Raw genomic sequence first — 17,504 nt, 5'->3', positions numbered from 1 at the left:
GAAATACGTGGTTCTCACTCGGCAGTCTATGTTTGAATTACCTGTCACCAAATAGACTTATACAATATGCTTAACACATTGCAAACCAAAGGCAGCAATCCTCTGCCACAGCGTGTTTTGAAGTAAACATAGCTTGGAATAAAATGTGGTTGAAATTTAGCTGAACAGATTAGGAGTATAATTTGTGATAACACATGAACAGCCACTGTTACTGAGGCCTCATCTGTAGTTGAAATTATATGAAAAGATAAGTGTTATGTCTTAAAAATATAGCCAGTAAATAGAGACTAGATTTCAGAAATCTAAAGCCTGTGCAGGTTGTGTGTAACCACTAACATCACGAGGAAAGCAAAACCTTCAGTATTCCTTCATATTCCTGACTGAATGACTTGTTATAATCCAATTAAAAAATATGATATATTTGATAGCTATAACTAGCTGAGGCTCAGATCTCAATAAAATGCAGCTATCAGATCTAATAGCCATACATGCTCACAGAACCAGCCAGCTTGCTGGTTAGTAGGGAAAGAGAGATCTGACTGTAAGAAAAGGCAATTAGATTGTAGCTCTTCCATTTTGGAGTTATGCTACAATAGACACAGGATTAGAGGAGCAAAAAGATTCCCAAACCTAATTTCCTTAAACCCTAGGTGTTAGAGAAATTTTTTACACTGGGTTCTCATCTCCATTAGATAGGTTTATTGGCACCAATCAATTATGGTACCTGATAGCTCCAGCCAAGTGCCTGATAAGAGGGACCATGGAAAAAGAAATCCCTGGGCAAATACACCCTTACAATGTAATCTCCCCATCCATCATGTGACAGTCTGGAGCAGCAGCTGTACTGGGGCTGTGGTATTGTTACCCTTTGTTGTTTCTTAGCTGATTGCTCTGTGATCATTTTTACATGCTCTTAGGTTGGTTTCAGTGGGGGTTTCAGCCAGTTTTGTAGTCTATGTTGTAATATTGTTGTTACAGTTCATATGCCACAATTTAGAGGCTGTCCACTCTGGAAAAGGAACCATCAGCTTTAAGGGAAAGGCATGACAAAACTATGGAAGGGAGAGGGGAAAGGGATCCTGGGTAAAATCTAGCAGAAATGAGAAATATCTGTCTTCAGATAAAGAACTAATATTTTAAGACCTGTCAGATTAATGCCTCCTCTGCCTCCTTCTGGGTGGCCTATCTCCTCTCCTCCGCTAGCTTTGTCAAAATACTGTCTTACAGAATCTCACTGGGGAGAAAAAAAAGTGTTCTGCTTTTGCTGTTCTACAGGGTGTATGGAGGGGATCCTGATGGGTAAAGAATTGTTTCAGTTCCTACTGCAACGGCATCACGTCTTGCTTTAATCAAGGAAATTCAAGTAGGGTTTGCTGAGAAGGCTTCATTAAGCTGTACTAAACCCAGTCAGTAATTAAAGTGCTTAGCACAGTATGCTTAGGCTATGTTTTCTAATCTACTGAGAACGTTGCGAGTCAAAATATATCATTGTATATCACACAGAGTATTATTGCTAGGTGCCCTAATTTCAGATCATACTAGTGAGCTAAACAACAACTTAATTTTGGGAGCTGATAATCTTCTGCTTTTGGACAGGGAATGGAGAGATTTGGGGATTTACATTCAGTAACCACTCAGGACATGATTTCAGACAGATTAAATTATGTAGAAGTTGGATTTGAAAGTCCTTCTGAAGAAATTTGCACAGAAATTTGTGTTTGTAATGCTGTCCAAAGAGAGGACATTTAGCGGTGCAGACTTGAAAAAAATGAGCTGAGCATGGACTAATGGACTATCTTTTCCAGACTGTGTAGAGGTATTTTCCTAACTGTCAGTGGATCTGAACACAGGGAAGGAACGACAAGGTTAGGTCATGGAAGGAAGGGCTCTGAAGTTTCTTCAATATTGCTGTCATGGTTTAGATCCAGTTGGCAACTATGTACCACACAGCTGCTTCTTCACTAGACCCTCCAAACCAGTGGGATGGAGAGGAGAACTGGAAAAATGTAAAACCCATAGGCTGAGACAAGGACAGTTCAATAATAGGAAAAAGGAAAAGGATAAATAAAAAACTAGAGAAAAAAACTGATGCTTAATTAAATTGCTCACCACCTGCTGACCAATGCCCAGCCCATCATCAAGCAGCCATTGGCAGCTCCCAGCCAATTCCCCTGAATTTAAATATGGAATATCCCTTTGGCTAGTTCAAGTCATCTGTCCTGGCCATGCTTCCCCTCTTAGCTTCTTGTGCACCTAATATAATGAGAAGTCCTTGACTCAGGGTGAGCACTGCTTGGCAACAACCAAAACATCAGCCTGTTGTCAACATTATTCTCATACTGAATCCAAACCACAGCTACTAGGAAAAAAATTAATTCTATCCCAGCCAAAACCAACGCAACTATTTTCCTAACAGAGGCATATCTCTCTGTCCTGATGTTTGAATGTGAGCAACTGAGTTTCATGTCCAGGTAATGGAGTGCCTGCTCCACCTTCTAAAGGAGTGGAGCAGGTTGTGCCTAGGTTTCAGACAGCATTCCACTTAAATTGTTACCTTGGACTCTGTTCCTATTACAGGGCATTAAGGAAAGACTGCCTGTAATCTTCTGGAGCAAGAAAAATGGAAAGAGAAGTACAGTAACAGTACTCATAATTTACATCCTAAAGCCTTTGTCATTTGGTTTTCCTCTGCTTATATTTAAGTTAGTATTTTTCAGTCTTTAGCTCTGTTGCCTCTGTAAAAATGGGTGTCAATAATAGGTTCTTTGGCAGAATAAGTAACTAGCAATCAGCACAGGTTAATATTTTGGTGTTGTTCTGAATGTTCTTATTCTCAGGTTTATATTCTTTCTTTCTGGAGAAAGACCATCAGGGTTCATTTTGAAGATGAGGCTGAAGGAAATGTAATTTCTTATTCAAAAATGCTATTGATAGATCATAAGTAAAACCTTATAAAGCCACATAATGTAAATTACTTTCTAAAGACTCCTCAGCCTCCTCCTGTGGCAGGAGTAGGGGAAGAGGGATGTCATATGGAGTCAAATGTGCCGGAGAGCTTATTAATGCTGTTATTTGGGAAGAGGATGTGTCAGTGTGCAATACATGTGGAGGAGAGTTTTGGAATGAGCAAGAAGGCTTTCCTGTCACTTGGCTTTTCCAGCAGATGAGTTGTGATACAGAGCTCCTTAAACTGTGCTGGTGCTGAAATTTGGGTGGTTGTTTCAGTGTGATCCCTTACCCAGGCAGTGAGGAGGTCTAAGGGCAGAGTGTCTCCCTCGAGGCTGGTCACAGGTCTCTGATGTTCATGCTGGCACAGGACATCAGCTAATTGTTCTCACAGCAGCTGCTGCTCTAAGGTGAAGTGTGGGCACTGCAACAGTTATCTCTAGCATGAGTCATTGCATCAAGTAGCTGGATGTAAGGTGAGCCACTTTCTGATGCAAGTGTCTCAAGTATTTCTTCCTGTCCTTTCGTGCTGTGGTAAACAGTGGAAATGAGTATGTTGGTTCCTGCAACAGAATATACACACACATTCCAGTAGTTACATGCAGTGCCTAAAGATAGACACTAAGATGTGCAAAGTCATTACACCCCCAGGTCCCCTTTGAAATCAGAGGAACTGCTTAAATACATGTCAGGATGTGATGGAGGTTCATATTCCTGTGCATGAGTGGTTCTCAAACCTCAAACTGCAAAACCAACACCCAAAGACATCCCTGGCTAGCTGAGCTAATACCTCAGCTTCTCTAGTTCATCAGCTCTTAATGTCTGCCTCTCCTTCAAGAAGAATGAAGTAGGTTGCACTGCAGGTGATCAGATTGCTTCCCAAATAGATGATATGGATAGGATATGATTAAGTATTTCAGCAATAGGACAGGAAGAAAAGAAATCACTTGACTAAGAAATTACAATGCAAGTATACAATTAAGGTTGTCACATAACTTGGCTGTCCCACTCCAGTGTTAAAGCTGTTGGTAATTACTTCTTCCATGACACAGTTCAGTTTAAGCAAATGAACCCCTTGTGCAGGAAATTTAAGCTCACCCTGCAGCAAGAAAATGACAAAGTAAAACCAGCAGCCAATCTCCAAACATTTGTCAGTTATAGAAATAAAATACATTCTTTTTAGAGTCAGCTTTTTTTTTCCAGATAATGTAAAGTTAGTGCAAGCAGTAATTGCTGTTTAATATTCACTGCAGCAGCTGAACAGCTCTGTTCAGCATTTTTCATAACAACCATAGTAACCATATTAACAGGCTGACGTGCTGCTTTTGAAGGCATTATTTTTGTTCCATGAAATTAGCTAACTCCCTCCTACACGAGTTTTATCAAATGATAAAATTCTCCAATTTTCTTACAGGCACATGAATCATTATTTTATGATCCTATGCTATAAAGAAAACTTCTCCTTCCCTGAAAAAGGAACAGTCCAAAAATCCTACTGTCTCTGATGTTAATGGGAACTTTATCAGACTGTAACCCATAGCAGTTCACTACTCAGCTCAGTGACAGAAATGTTCTTCTCTGAGCTCTTGCCGGTCATCAGCACAAGACAAATTCTATCTTAAAGATAAGAGCTTATTCACTTGGGAAGAAGAAAGAAATGCTTGTACTTTACTTTTAAACAAAAGACCATTTTGAATTTCTGTTGGCTTTTGGAAAGTGCTTTGAGGACACAGAATGCTTCTGGGCCATTTATGAGCCAATTTCTTACTTTTTTGGCCATTCACACTCACATTTATCTCTCTGCAAACTCTCTCGCTTTTCTACATCTACTGCCTTATCTTTGTAATGAATATTATTATTTTTGATTAATTTCCCCTCATCAAGTCCTCTCTGTTCCCTCTACAGATGACCTGTTTGACATTAGAAAAAAAATGACTTTTTCAGATTGTGCTTTTTTTTGTTTCATGACAAATTCCTCTCTCTGAGTAAAAGTGCTTTCACTCAGTTACAGATTGTGAGTTTAATGAAAATAAAAAATAAGGAATTTCAAACATTCAGTGATGGTTTTTACAGTTTATTTTTGCTAGAAACTGACATTAAACCCTCTATGTGTAGCTAAAACTGTCTTTCCTGAAAAACCTCTATTTGCAATCCTTATATACATCACTAATTGCCCCATTTTTAGCTACATTTTTGTGTATAAATGACTCTATATGCTTTATTTTCTTTCACCTGTTTTAATGTATTTCTGTGTTTAACTGTCCATGGTTTCCACCTAAACAAATGTCTTCATGCATGGAAATATATCTACTAATGTTAAGTTTAGAAATATGTTTCTAAACTTTTGCTTGTAAGACCAAAAAACATCTGGTAGTTTCATGAAGCCTTAAAAGGGAGACATTATTTTTGCCATTCATGTGACAGGATCTATTGAAACTAAAATGTTTAAGTGAAAAATGAGAAGTAAAAAGTAGGAAAAGAAAAAAAAAAACACTAACAACCTTAACTAGAGATTTTAAGTGTGACCCTTTGTTACATTTTATTCTACTGGAAGAGATAATATGCCTAGATTATTGTAAGCAAGACATTTTCACCAAACTGGGCTTTAGCCAGGGAGTATTTATAATGCTCATTCTGCAAAGCCTGAGACAGCAGACTGACAAAGTATCATTGTAACCTTCAATAAACAGATTTGCAGTTATGGTATTACAGTACAACTATTATCACCTCAGTCAATGCCTCTCAGATTTTAGATTTATGTGGTTAATGATGTAGTACTAACAAAACCCCAACTGTTTAATAGATAAATTGCATATGTGCAAAGTTCTCAGCCTCCTGTGATGTCCAAAAACATACTGAAGGAAGAAAATAAGGTGTAAAGCAGTGTCAGGTATAGAAAGGTTGAAAATTCTGACATGTTGCTCAGGCCTGAGGAACAAAATGTAAACAATGATTATCTGCTGCTGTGGAATGCAACAGGTGGAGCTGGGATTGGTCTCATGCAGTTGTTTCTAATTAATGGTCAATCACAGTCAGCTGGCTCAGACTCTCTGTCCCAGCTACAAGCCTTTGTTATTCATTCCTTCTTTTTCTATTCTTAGCTAGCCTTCTGACGAAATAGTTTCTTTTGTTCTTTTAGTATGGTTTTAATATAATATATGTCATAAAATAATAAATCAAGCCTTCTGAAACACGGAGTCAGATCCTCATCTTTTCCCTCATCCTCAGACCCCTGTGAGCACTGTCACAGACTTCACTGATATATATCAGATGCATCAGTCGCACCTTTTTATGTGACCCACTCCAAAATGAAATGCTCCTTTTGGAGCTACCATTCAGGACCTGGCACAGCACCAATTTCTTCAGATTAGTTCCTTGCAAAGCCCTTTCTGCCTTGAGTGGGATATAAAGCACATAAGCTGGTTTTGGCTAGGATAGAGTTAATTTTCTTAGTGACTGGCGCAGCGCTGCGGTTTGGATTCAGCGTGAGAGCAATGTTGATAGCGCGCTGATGTTTTAGGTGTTGCTGAGCTGAGCTTACGCTGAGCCCAGGAGCTCTCGGCTGTGCCAGGAGCAGGTGCAGAAGGGGCTGGGAGGGAGCAGTGCCAAAGGGACATTCCACAGCGCACAGCGTCACGCCCGGGAGCCCGGTGAGGGGCAGCTCAGGCTTGCAGGCGCTCCGCCTCTCCCGGGAAAGGCTCGGGAAGGCGGTGGCCGGGCAGCCAGCCCCCTCTCCTGGGCAGCCCGGCGTGCTGCACGGCCCGCTCCCGCATCCCGGGAGGCACGGAGGGATTCGGGCCAGCGGCGGAGTCTGCGCTGCCCCGGAGCGCCCGAGCCGGACGCGGAGACAAGCAGCACTGTGCCGGTTACTCAGATGAAAATGAACTCTGTCCTAGCCAAAACCAGGCTGTGTGCTTTATAAGCACATATAATGCAAGAAAAAGGTATCCTGGAAAGGATGGAAGTCAGAAATTCATTTATGCAGAAGCTGGGTGCTGGAGGTGAGATGACGATGTGTAAGAACAGCACATGCAGACATAAAGCAAGGATGCAAGGATGAAAGATGAAAGGATGAAAAGTCAGAAATTCATTTATGCAGAAGCTGGACGCTAGAGGTGAGATGTGTAAGAACAGCATGTGCAGATAAGAGGCCTTCAGATGTGTGACATACCTTGTCAGCGTTTGTTTGGTTGTCATTCCAGATGAAACACTGCACCATTTTTGTTCTTGGAGTTCAGCCTAGCAATCCCGACACACTGAGCTATAAAGAGAAGGAAAAAGAAATCTACGAAAATTTAAAAAATTTTGTCTGACCCACAGACAATGGGTCTGTGGGAAGTACTTTTTGGAGTCCTCCCATTTGAGGAAGGAAATAAGGTGTAAAGCAGTGTCAGGTACAGAAAGGTTGAAAATGCTGTATTTGAGCAAAAACTTCTTGTAGAGGCTTTAAAAAGGAAAATATTATTTCCATGTTTTTGTCCAGGAAATAACACACTGCAAGGGAAACTTCCAGTGTTATGCATCCATCTTTTTGTCAGAGGAGGTATTTTCATCATTTGTGTCACAGTGACTGCAATTTTCCGAAAAGAGGGCTGTATGGAATAGGTGAAATTCACATGCATTACAGATATTAAAGAATTCTTAAGTTAGTGAAAACACATTGAATTTCACAATAATTTGTACCCATGTAAATTTGGATAAATAAATTAACTAAACAGTAATTGAGACCATAATAATTCTTCACATATGTATTAGAGAAAGATGCTTTGTATGTAATAGTAGAGACCAGAATTTACTCCCTTTTATGTTAAGGTTACATTCCACTGTATTTTCTTTGTAATTGATGGTTCTGCAATTTTAAAATCATGGTGATTCTCATAGTGATGTATTTTGTATAATCTTTTGCTGGCACATATTGATAGTAACACAAGTGAGAGAACACTATTTATATAGCCACTACATAGATGGAAGAATGCAAATGAAAGAAGTAACAAAATCATCAGCCTCAAAAATCTAACCTTAGCTTTACATAATGAAGCTTTTCTATAGCTTTAGAAAATCTTGATAATAATTTTTAGCTAAGAATTCTTTAACCTGATGAATGAAATTTCTAGAAGAAATTTCACTTTAAAGAGACTAAACATAAAATGTTGACAGCTTGAGATGTCTTATGTTAAAGCTAATCATTTCAGTTGCAAAGTCATATGCTTGGTAGAGCTACCTAAAAAGGAAGAGAGGCTGCTCTTCTATGCTGTATTGAACTCTGCTCTGTACTACAGAAATAGGGAAGGAAATGCTTGTTATTTCAGTCTGTTATGGAAACCTAAAACTGTCCTCATTACAGTGGAAAATCCCATCCATTAGGTAAAGGGCATAGGGCAGTGCAGGCAGCTGTGGGCTGCAACCTTGGTCATTGATTTTGGGAGCTGGATTTGATTTCTGAAGTGTGTTGTGACTGGTAGTTAATTCAGGAAACACACCTGATTCCCTTTCTAGCCCACAGGAGAAACTCTTGAATTGTCATCTCACAGTGTTGAGCCCACAAACTGCATCTCTTTTGTGGACACAGGCTTTGATTTTGCACGTGTACCTTATTAATGATTGGACCTCTTGCTGAGTTTATGGCTTTATTCACAACAGCCTCTTCTTCTCAGGAACATCTCATCAAACTTCTCTGGAAACCCTCCTGTCTCGGGCAGGGTTACATCCTGCCACACACCTGTAGGCCAGGGAAGGTGTGATGGGCACAGCACTCACAGAGAAAGGGCTGGTGGAAAAGAACTCTTCATCCTGGGTTCAGTGACTTCTTTCCTCTTGTTTACATTGGCATCATGCTGCAGTTATGCATTTCCCAAATGTGTTCACATTTACTTCATTGCTGGGAATTAGTTTTGTTCTCTTTCTGTGATTGTCCTTGAGGAGAAGAAACAGGCAGGCAATTAATGGGTGGTTATTCAGCTCCAAGCTGGCACCTGCCACAGCACAATGGCTTTGACAACTTAAACTTTTCCCACACCAGGCAGCAGCTCTGCCAAAAGCTGGGCTCTGACCGCATGTGGCAGCAGATATTGCCTGTAAGGGTGGTGGGCACCTGGTGCATTACTAACAAGGCTAAAGTGTCCTGCAGATGCAGTAGCTGGTGAAGAGGCGCAGAAAGTCATCTACCCTTGGCTCATTTCAGGTCCTGGGGAGCTTTGGAAAACATCCCCTCCTCTGTTTTTTTAATCACTGTGTTGGCAGAAAACATTCCTAGGACCTTCTTCAAAGATACAAAGATAAAAATCACTATGCTGAGCTGCTTAAGATGAAGACAAAGTTATTTGTATTTGAGGGTGGTAGCTAGATTTTAGGAGGGCTGGAATAGGGACTCTCAAGAGTGGATTTTTCTTGGAAGAGCAATTTAACAGGTGAGGCCTTAGTTGAAGAGAAGAATACTTGGCAGTCTCTTGTACCACATAAAAAGAATAAATTTGAAAGCTACATTTGAAGACTGAAAAGTTAATAGGCCACACTTTATGCAGCTTCTTGGACAGAGACCAAGAAGCAGGGGCAGAAAGACAGTTCAAGGTGATTAATGCAAAAAGGGGTTTAGACAAATGATTAGACAACAGCTCCATATATGCATAGAAAATAAGTAATACTCAGATACTGTCTTTTATTCCTTTTTATTCAGAAGTTCCATTCAGCTGCACTTAATTTTTAAGAATATTAAAGTATCTTACTGCATTTTATAGCAAGAATATGTAAGGGTCTATGAATGGAGAGCTGCAGAAATGTGTATACATTTCCTCTGGTAAATGCTTTTGTAAATATCCATAGATGTATTCCCATCAGGAGGTGGTAAAGAGCTCAAATCTGCAGGCAGCAGCAGTAGACCATATTCTGAGCACCACGAATCTCATTCTGAGATTCTCTTTGAATCTTCAAAGAGATTTCAGCTTCCAAAGAAGAAATTCTCAGACAAAGCTTGTTTTTAAAGTATAAAAGTATTATCTGGAACTGGAGCTGATTTGTTTATTTTCTTCCCAGCCCTTGGGATCTAAGCCTAGATGATTTTTTTTTTTTTTTTTTTTTTTTGGCATGATACAAGGAATGGGTGCAGCTCTGCAGCTCTGCTCTGGTTAAAACTACTGTTTGTCCTTAGAAAGAGATTTTAGATGAATCGAACAGTAACAAACACTACAATGTGAACGTATCAGGGCCAAAGTAAGCTTACTTAATGTTCCTTCAACCTCAGCCGTAAATGTAACCCAAACCTTTCTTCTTATTATTTTGAAGACAAATTATGATACATTTAGGGTTAATTAAAGAAACATTTTTATTTCTTGAACTAATGGTGAAGTATGAACCAATTCCCTTGTATTTTTAATTACGTTAGTTAATTCTGAAAATCAGTGAGAACAGCTCACTTGGCACGGACACAGCGGTGCTGTTGCTTTTTGAACGGGAACCAGACTGCCTCAGGTGTGCCAATTATTCTGATATAAGAATGAAAGCATCACAGCAGTGCAGTAAATTTGTTATCTGTGCCCTAAATTCACGAGGCTAACAGATGCAGCGGAGGTACTGTTTAAGGATGGCAAGGTTGCCAGAAATACAAATAATAAAGCAACAAAAGAGTAGAGAAAAAATGATAGTATGGGTAATTGGAAATGTATCAGCAACTTTTCTATTTAGTAGGTACCCTAGTAAAGAGGAGTTCAGCTCAGCATGTTTCATCAGACTGACACCATACAGAAAGATAATCAGGAAAGAAAGTTTTGAAAGAGACGGGCAAGCCATAAAATGAGGTTCTATTGAATTATGGCAGTGTTTTTTTAGGCTTTTCTGCTTGAGGAAAAAAAACTCCAAAACAGTAAGAACTTGAAAATTTCTGGTTTTATTGCTTGAAATCCTGTGTATTGGGCACTAGGAAAGAGTTACGGTAAGCCTGAACTTTTCACATCTCATTCACAAGTGATGGGACAGGATAGAAAGCTAATGTTTCAGTTGTGGCTTAGTTCTACTCTATTGTGTTTTATTATAATTACCCTGGTTTGAGAGTGAAATTACTGATGAAGTGGTGCATGATTCCCATGTCAACATAAAACCTCTACAAACAAGGATTTGGTTGCTAAAATACACACATCACAACATACCATCCTATCATTTACATCTGACAAGACATATCCAGTATTTTGCTTGGCCATCAAGTAAAAAAGAATAGCCAAGTTTCCAACAACTTCACTTTCCAAAGTTTAAACGGGACTTCAAAAGCTGTAGAAACGCAATACAGGATTAAGAAGTCCTATACATACAATATCAAATCTTTCAAAAAGGAAGAACTGTGTGTTCAATTGCTTATTATACTGACCGACTTAGTTTCTGGAAATTGCTGGGGATTTGTTATGAAGACTTTAAAAATCTTTTCCATCTGTTCTTTCTCTGGGTTATTTTAGAGCGAATTTAGAGGACTACATCTACGGTATACCATGGCCACAATATATAGTTAATATTTGTAATGGGCATTTTTGCTATAAAGTTATGTTTTAAGTCACAAGAACATTGATTTCCCTAAATAGCATCCAAAATAATGCTAGGAAACAGTGACTGAAGAATCTCATGGAAAATCCTGGCTAAATGATAGTCCGAGGAAAGAAGCATTCACTTGGTCAATAGTTACAGAAGGCTGAACGTTGTCTTCCATTTCAATGCAGATCTCAAGCCTGGGAAAGGAGTGAGTTTTTCTTCACAGAGACATACTTGTGCAAAACAGGATCCCATCCACGGAAATATCCATCCTGCGAAAACTGATCATCTATCCCGCAAAAATTAGGAGGCTGCACATCCTGTGGTAAGAACAGGATAGTTATTACAGGTAGTTATTAGCTAGCCAAGACGCTGACACTATGCAAAACACTCTCACTACAGTAAGTGAGATTAGTTAAGTATGGCTGTGGATTAGTTAAGTATATGTTTTCCTCATGCTGACTTGATTACCCAAGAGATCAGGGACACCAGACCTTTCCTTAAGCTTCTTTTCAGAGTAGAAATGCAATAGAGGTAGGATGTCAAGAGATTACCTGCATTCCATCAAGAAATGTCCAGAGTAGAAGTGACAGGTTGGCACAAATCTTCCTTAGTTCATGGAGAATGAACTTTACTCCACCTGTCTGGAGTACTTCTAAAAGCAAAGTGACAAAAAAAAATAATGTAATGGGTGGGATCTTGAAAAAAATGTAACACATTCTAGTCTACTAGGTTTGTCAAGTCAAACTAGGTTTGTTTTTACAAGGATATGTGTACAAGGAAAGTGTTATATTCCCTGGCTCCTGCTCTTAGGCCCAGGACCATCATCTTCAAACTATGGTGTGTAGCTGCTCAGTTCCATGACAAACTTGCTCAGCCTCAGCTTCTTCTTGTCCTCTGTCATCTCCAAATATAGTGTAGAAGCAAATTGTTATTTTTCTTTTTAGACACCAGATGCAGATCCAGGCATGCAGCCAACTTCATGTATTCTTGAACAGAAATAATAAGAGAGACTTTCTGGGAAGAGTAAGTGCCGAGTCCAAAGGGCAGATGTGCTTCCAGCTCCACTTATGTTATACTCACACAAGCCTCAGCTCAGACTAAAAAATTTGAAAAAAGATAAAACTGGAACATAAGATTAAGGTTGTTGGACTATTAGCACAGAGAAGAAAATGGTTATCAATAAATTATTTTCCAAATAAATGGAACCATCATCTTTAGCCAGTCATGCTTATCGCAACATTAAGAGCATCATCATGTAGAGCGGAGGGTAGCCTCTCTTCCCCAGGAGGAGCATCCAGGCCCAGCAAAAGGCCCTTGGGCTGCTGAGTTCACTCCACCCCATTGCATGGTGAATAAATAGCAGACATGGAGCGGAGGGAATGAAGAGCTTTATTTGCTTATGTGTGGGCTGTTAGGAAAAGTAGACATCTTTCTCTGTAAGAGAAGCCCCATGGGACAGATGAGAATGCGACACTGCTGTTACAAGTCTCTCTGAAGAAATGAAGTGCTTAAGTGTTGTTAATAAATTCCTGCTGGTTTGAACTGCTTATTGCTGAAAAGTGATAAAACTGTCCTCACTGAAGAATGTAGCAATCAAAGTAAGGCCTTTCATCTTTTTGTGCCAGCCTGGAACTTGCTAGTGGAATTTTCTAATGCATTTCCCAACCATCATTTACTTGTCCTTCTGTCACATGCATCAGGGTGGTTGTTAGAATTTAGGGACATGGAGATATCTGTGGGTGCGGAGGGTTGAAACAGATGTTTCTTGCTGTGCCTGTGACTGCTAAAAAAGAAATGTTTGGAACAGAAGGCAAGAAAACAAATTTTATCTACAAAACTTTAGCAGCGACAGTTCTGAGTTTTGTTTGTTGCCAAAACTGGAGTTGTGCTCCAGTCTAAGTCTGGATGAGAGGAGGGACAAACAAAGAACATGAATCTGCAGATGAATAAATTGGTGGCCAGGTGGTGGTGGAGTACTGGGTAACAATGGGATAGTGACCATGTCTGCATGGTCAGTGACAGGCTGAGAAGGCAGCGGGTATTGCAGTCATGTGAGGGTTTGGTGGGCACCACTGTTGTTAGTAGTAATTATTAGAGAGGTGCAGAGGTAAAAAAGTCCCTGTTTGTAACAGCAGAACTTGTTTTGATAATGATTTGAAAAAGCTTTCAGTTCCCTACATTGCTGACCCCCCTCACTACACCAAAGATTTAATTCTGAGGTTCTCCTGACCCACATCTTTGTCAGCACTTTAATGTCTGATTTATTCAGTTGGGTCTCAGAAGAGAAACGTGCATTGAGAACTACAAGGAAATATAATTTGTGATATAATCTATGAATTCACTTAGGAGGAAGAGAAATACTGATCAGTTTACTGATGCACATAATTCAAATGACCAGAAGAGAACCCAATAACAATCTATAGACACTTGCATCCTTCAGCGTTGTTGTGTTCTATTCTAGAAGTAAATGGAGTATGACTACTGAGACAATTGGCACGACCCCCATAAAAAAAAAAAAGAAGTGACATTTGGGGAAGTCAACTAGGCTGTTCAAACTTGTTGCAGCTTGGCTTCTACCATGACATGATCTCCATGGTCACAAACTTATGTCTTGAAGGATCCTGAACCAAAGATTAATACCATCATTGCGATAACTCTCAAAAAGCAAGGTGTTTGGGTTTTTTTCTGTCCTGAAAGACCTACTGACACACACAGCTGAACCAACCAGACAAAAAGCACAAACCCGTGAGCAGTGCATATTCCACATTAGATGAACTCCAAGTGATTAGGGTAACACTGAATGCAGTACTTGCTTTGATTTTGTATCATGAGTACTGGGCAAGTATATTTGGCAGGGTCTGCTGATGTATTTGAGCTTGGATAGAATTGTGATGAATGATTAAATCAACTGAAGAGACACTTATCAGACTATTTGCTATTCCTCACTTCCAAAGCTTTGGCTGATGTATTGAACTCCTGACAGATATTGTATGTACAGATCAGTGAATCTGGGAAAGGTCTAGTCAGTCTGGAGTGGTTTTATGTTCAAAAACATGGTTAAGATACTCTGGTGCTGACCATAGCAAGAGGACAGACCTCCAAGAACAATTTTGTGCCTCCCCAAGTCCTGAGGTCTTCCAGATCTGTCTGAGGTCTGGCAACTCCAGTATGAAAGGATAAAGGGGAAGAACAAGGTTTAGGACTCTAAAAGGAGATCAAGGATGTCAGCAACTATATTTCAGCAGTCGGGGTCAGTATCATTTGTCCTTGAATGAGGACAATGTTGTATTATTCAGAAGGTATCAGAGGCCCTCCAGTGATTGATTGAAGCAAGCCTATGACCAGTTTTAGGCTCAGTGAGTTTATTTTGACCCTTAAGGTCCAACGTGAGAATGTTTGTTCCTAAGCAACTCAGTCAAAGAGTGTCTATGATGAGTACAGAGGAATTAAATCCTTCCAAGTCTTTTTCATTTTACATCTCTGGTGCTGAAGAATCTGAATTACTTATCTCTGTCAGCCACTTCTGACTAGACTTTAGAAACATCTCTATTCAGATTTGTCAGTATTTTCATGGCATGGCTGTATTTAGGAAGTTCTCCTGGTACCTTTGATAAAAGTTGACCAAACCATGTATTTTTTTTCCCAGTGTCTCCTATGTTTCATTCATATACCTAAATATTTTTTGGCAGAATGCAGGTATGAGAGATCTGAATTTAGATGTGGAGTTTCACTTTTGTCATTAAATCCTTCCCAACTGCTGAAGGTTTTAAGCCAGTTCTACAGATGTTGGTTTCTATGCCTTTCCATGCCAAAGGTGCTGAAGTTGTCCACTGCCTCCACAATTTGTTTGCTTTCTTGAATGTCTTACATCTTTGTGGTTTGGGCAAGGAAACTGAGTGTTCCTCTTTGCTTAAGAAACCCTTGAGGTAAGCACTGCTGTCACACCTGAAGTTTGATGGAACACATTTGAGATTTCTCCTAGTCTAAAAGGACTTAATCTGTTTTGTATATGAAACTATTTTAAATTCAAATTTGTTCTTTGTCTTTTTTTAAACACATATGCTACAGAACTCAAATCCTTTCATGCAGAAAAATGTAATGCAAAAATTTATGTAAATATGTGATAAAGTCAGGGACTATAAATATGGGAAATGTTAGACTGAGAGCAAGAGAGTTTCACCTCTGGACTTTTGAATAAGGGTTTTGGCACTATGTATCTGGACAATATGCTTGTAACTTCCATGAAGTGCAATTAACCAGCCACCTCATCTGTAAACTTTAACCCTTTCTAGACTAACTGTGCTTCATCCAGTCATTTGCCATGGAGGAAATGAGAACAAAATATCACAATGTGGACATAGGGTCTTGTTACAATGATTAGGCATAAAATTAATCTATTTGTTTTTCAGTGGTCAAAGTGGGGTTGGAAACTTTGTATTGGCTGAGGCCAAAAAATATTTCTGAGAGGTCTTTTGGTCACAAAGGGAGACTGTGTACTCACATGGTTGGTATGGCCCATGAATACAGCACAGTGGGCAATAGAAGCTCTCCCTAAGCTTATTACAAATTCTCATGCTTAAAATGCATTAATATTTTTCAGTTTCATAAAATTTAATAATTAAATGTAACTGAGGATTTTGAAGCCATTTTTTCTTGTTAAATGGAATATAATGAATTTATAGTACTTTTGTTCTACAAAAAATCTACACCAGCAACGAAATACAATATTATGTGATAGAGTAAAAAGGTTCTTTAACATTACAAAACCAGTAAGAATTATCCTGGTATTTTGTTAAACCTTTTACAACAGAAATTTTACATAATTATATGCAGAAATAAGTAAAGTGTTAAATGGGTTCATAGATGATACCTGTGCAATTGACTCATTAAAAACGTTTGACAGACAGCAGCAGCCCAGGCAGCTGCTGCCCTAATTAGACATAAATCAGTACACCAGACAATTGCTGGGGAATTTTCTGAAATGACTCACTGGGATAGCAGAGTGTTAAAGGTTGAGGTCGGAAGACAGACAGCAGAGTCATCACTAAATTTGAAGCAAAAGGCAGATAAAATCCATGAAATTGCTGGTCTTCAAAAATAATTGTTAACCCAGACTAGAGAATAATTTGTTTTAATTAGGATACGCAGCTCCATTTTCCCTGGAGTCAGCAACATGAATTGTCAGGCCAGGATTTTAGACCATATTCTGGCATAAACTAAAGGGAGACTTGAAACTCATTCAAGTGAAAATTAAAATCCTAAAAAAGGAAAGCATTAATGTTGCTGATAAATTATAATTATTTTTTTTAAAGATCTGTATTAAATATCTTCATGAGGTACATTCTGTGAACTGCCTTTTGGGCTTTGACATCCTTGATCAGTCTTTACTAAGGAAGTGATTGCTCAGACACATTTCATGAAATTAGGTGTCAAAACCAGTGGTCTACCAACACTGCTTTGCTAACAAAATGTTTTAAAAGGGTGTTCAGGACCTTGCTTGCATAGTCTTGTAATCAGTGGCATGATACACAGTGTTTATTTCATGCACTGAACTTGCCGTGTTTGCTCCTGGACAGCACTTTTATTCAAAGTGTTCTCATAATAACAAAACCCTTATAATTTGAGAAAATAAGTACTGTTACTGCAAAGAATCAGGGATAACAGGGAAGAAAGAAATTCAGATTTGAAGAATACCAGCACTGTTAGGAAAGGAACTAACAATTAAGAAGTTGAAAGAACAGAAAAATTCAGATGCCTGTAGCCTGTAACCGTAAGAATTTGAAAGACCAAACAGCACAATGTATGGATGGACATGGATTTGCTTTCCTTATGATCATCACAGAACCAGCCCATATCAAGTTCTTGGTGCAGAAAATGAAGAGAGAATATTACTGAGATGTATCAACTGAGTGTGCAAGGCTTATCCAGCCTGCACAGAGGGAGATCATGAAGGTAATGGACTGTGCCAGGCAGTGCTGCTGTGCTAGGAGTGGGAAATTAGGGGAGCTGGCACAGAGGAGAGCAGTGATTCCTTTGCCTTGGTGCTC

Source organism: Zonotrichia albicollis, chromosome 1, assembly GCF_047830755.1.
Source record: "Zonotrichia albicollis isolate bZonAlb1 chromosome 1, bZonAlb1.hap1, whole genome shotgun sequence".
Classification (NCBI taxonomy): Eukaryota; Metazoa; Chordata; class Aves; order Passeriformes; family Passerellidae; genus Zonotrichia; species Zonotrichia albicollis.
Note: the sequence above shows the minus strand (reverse complement) of the source record.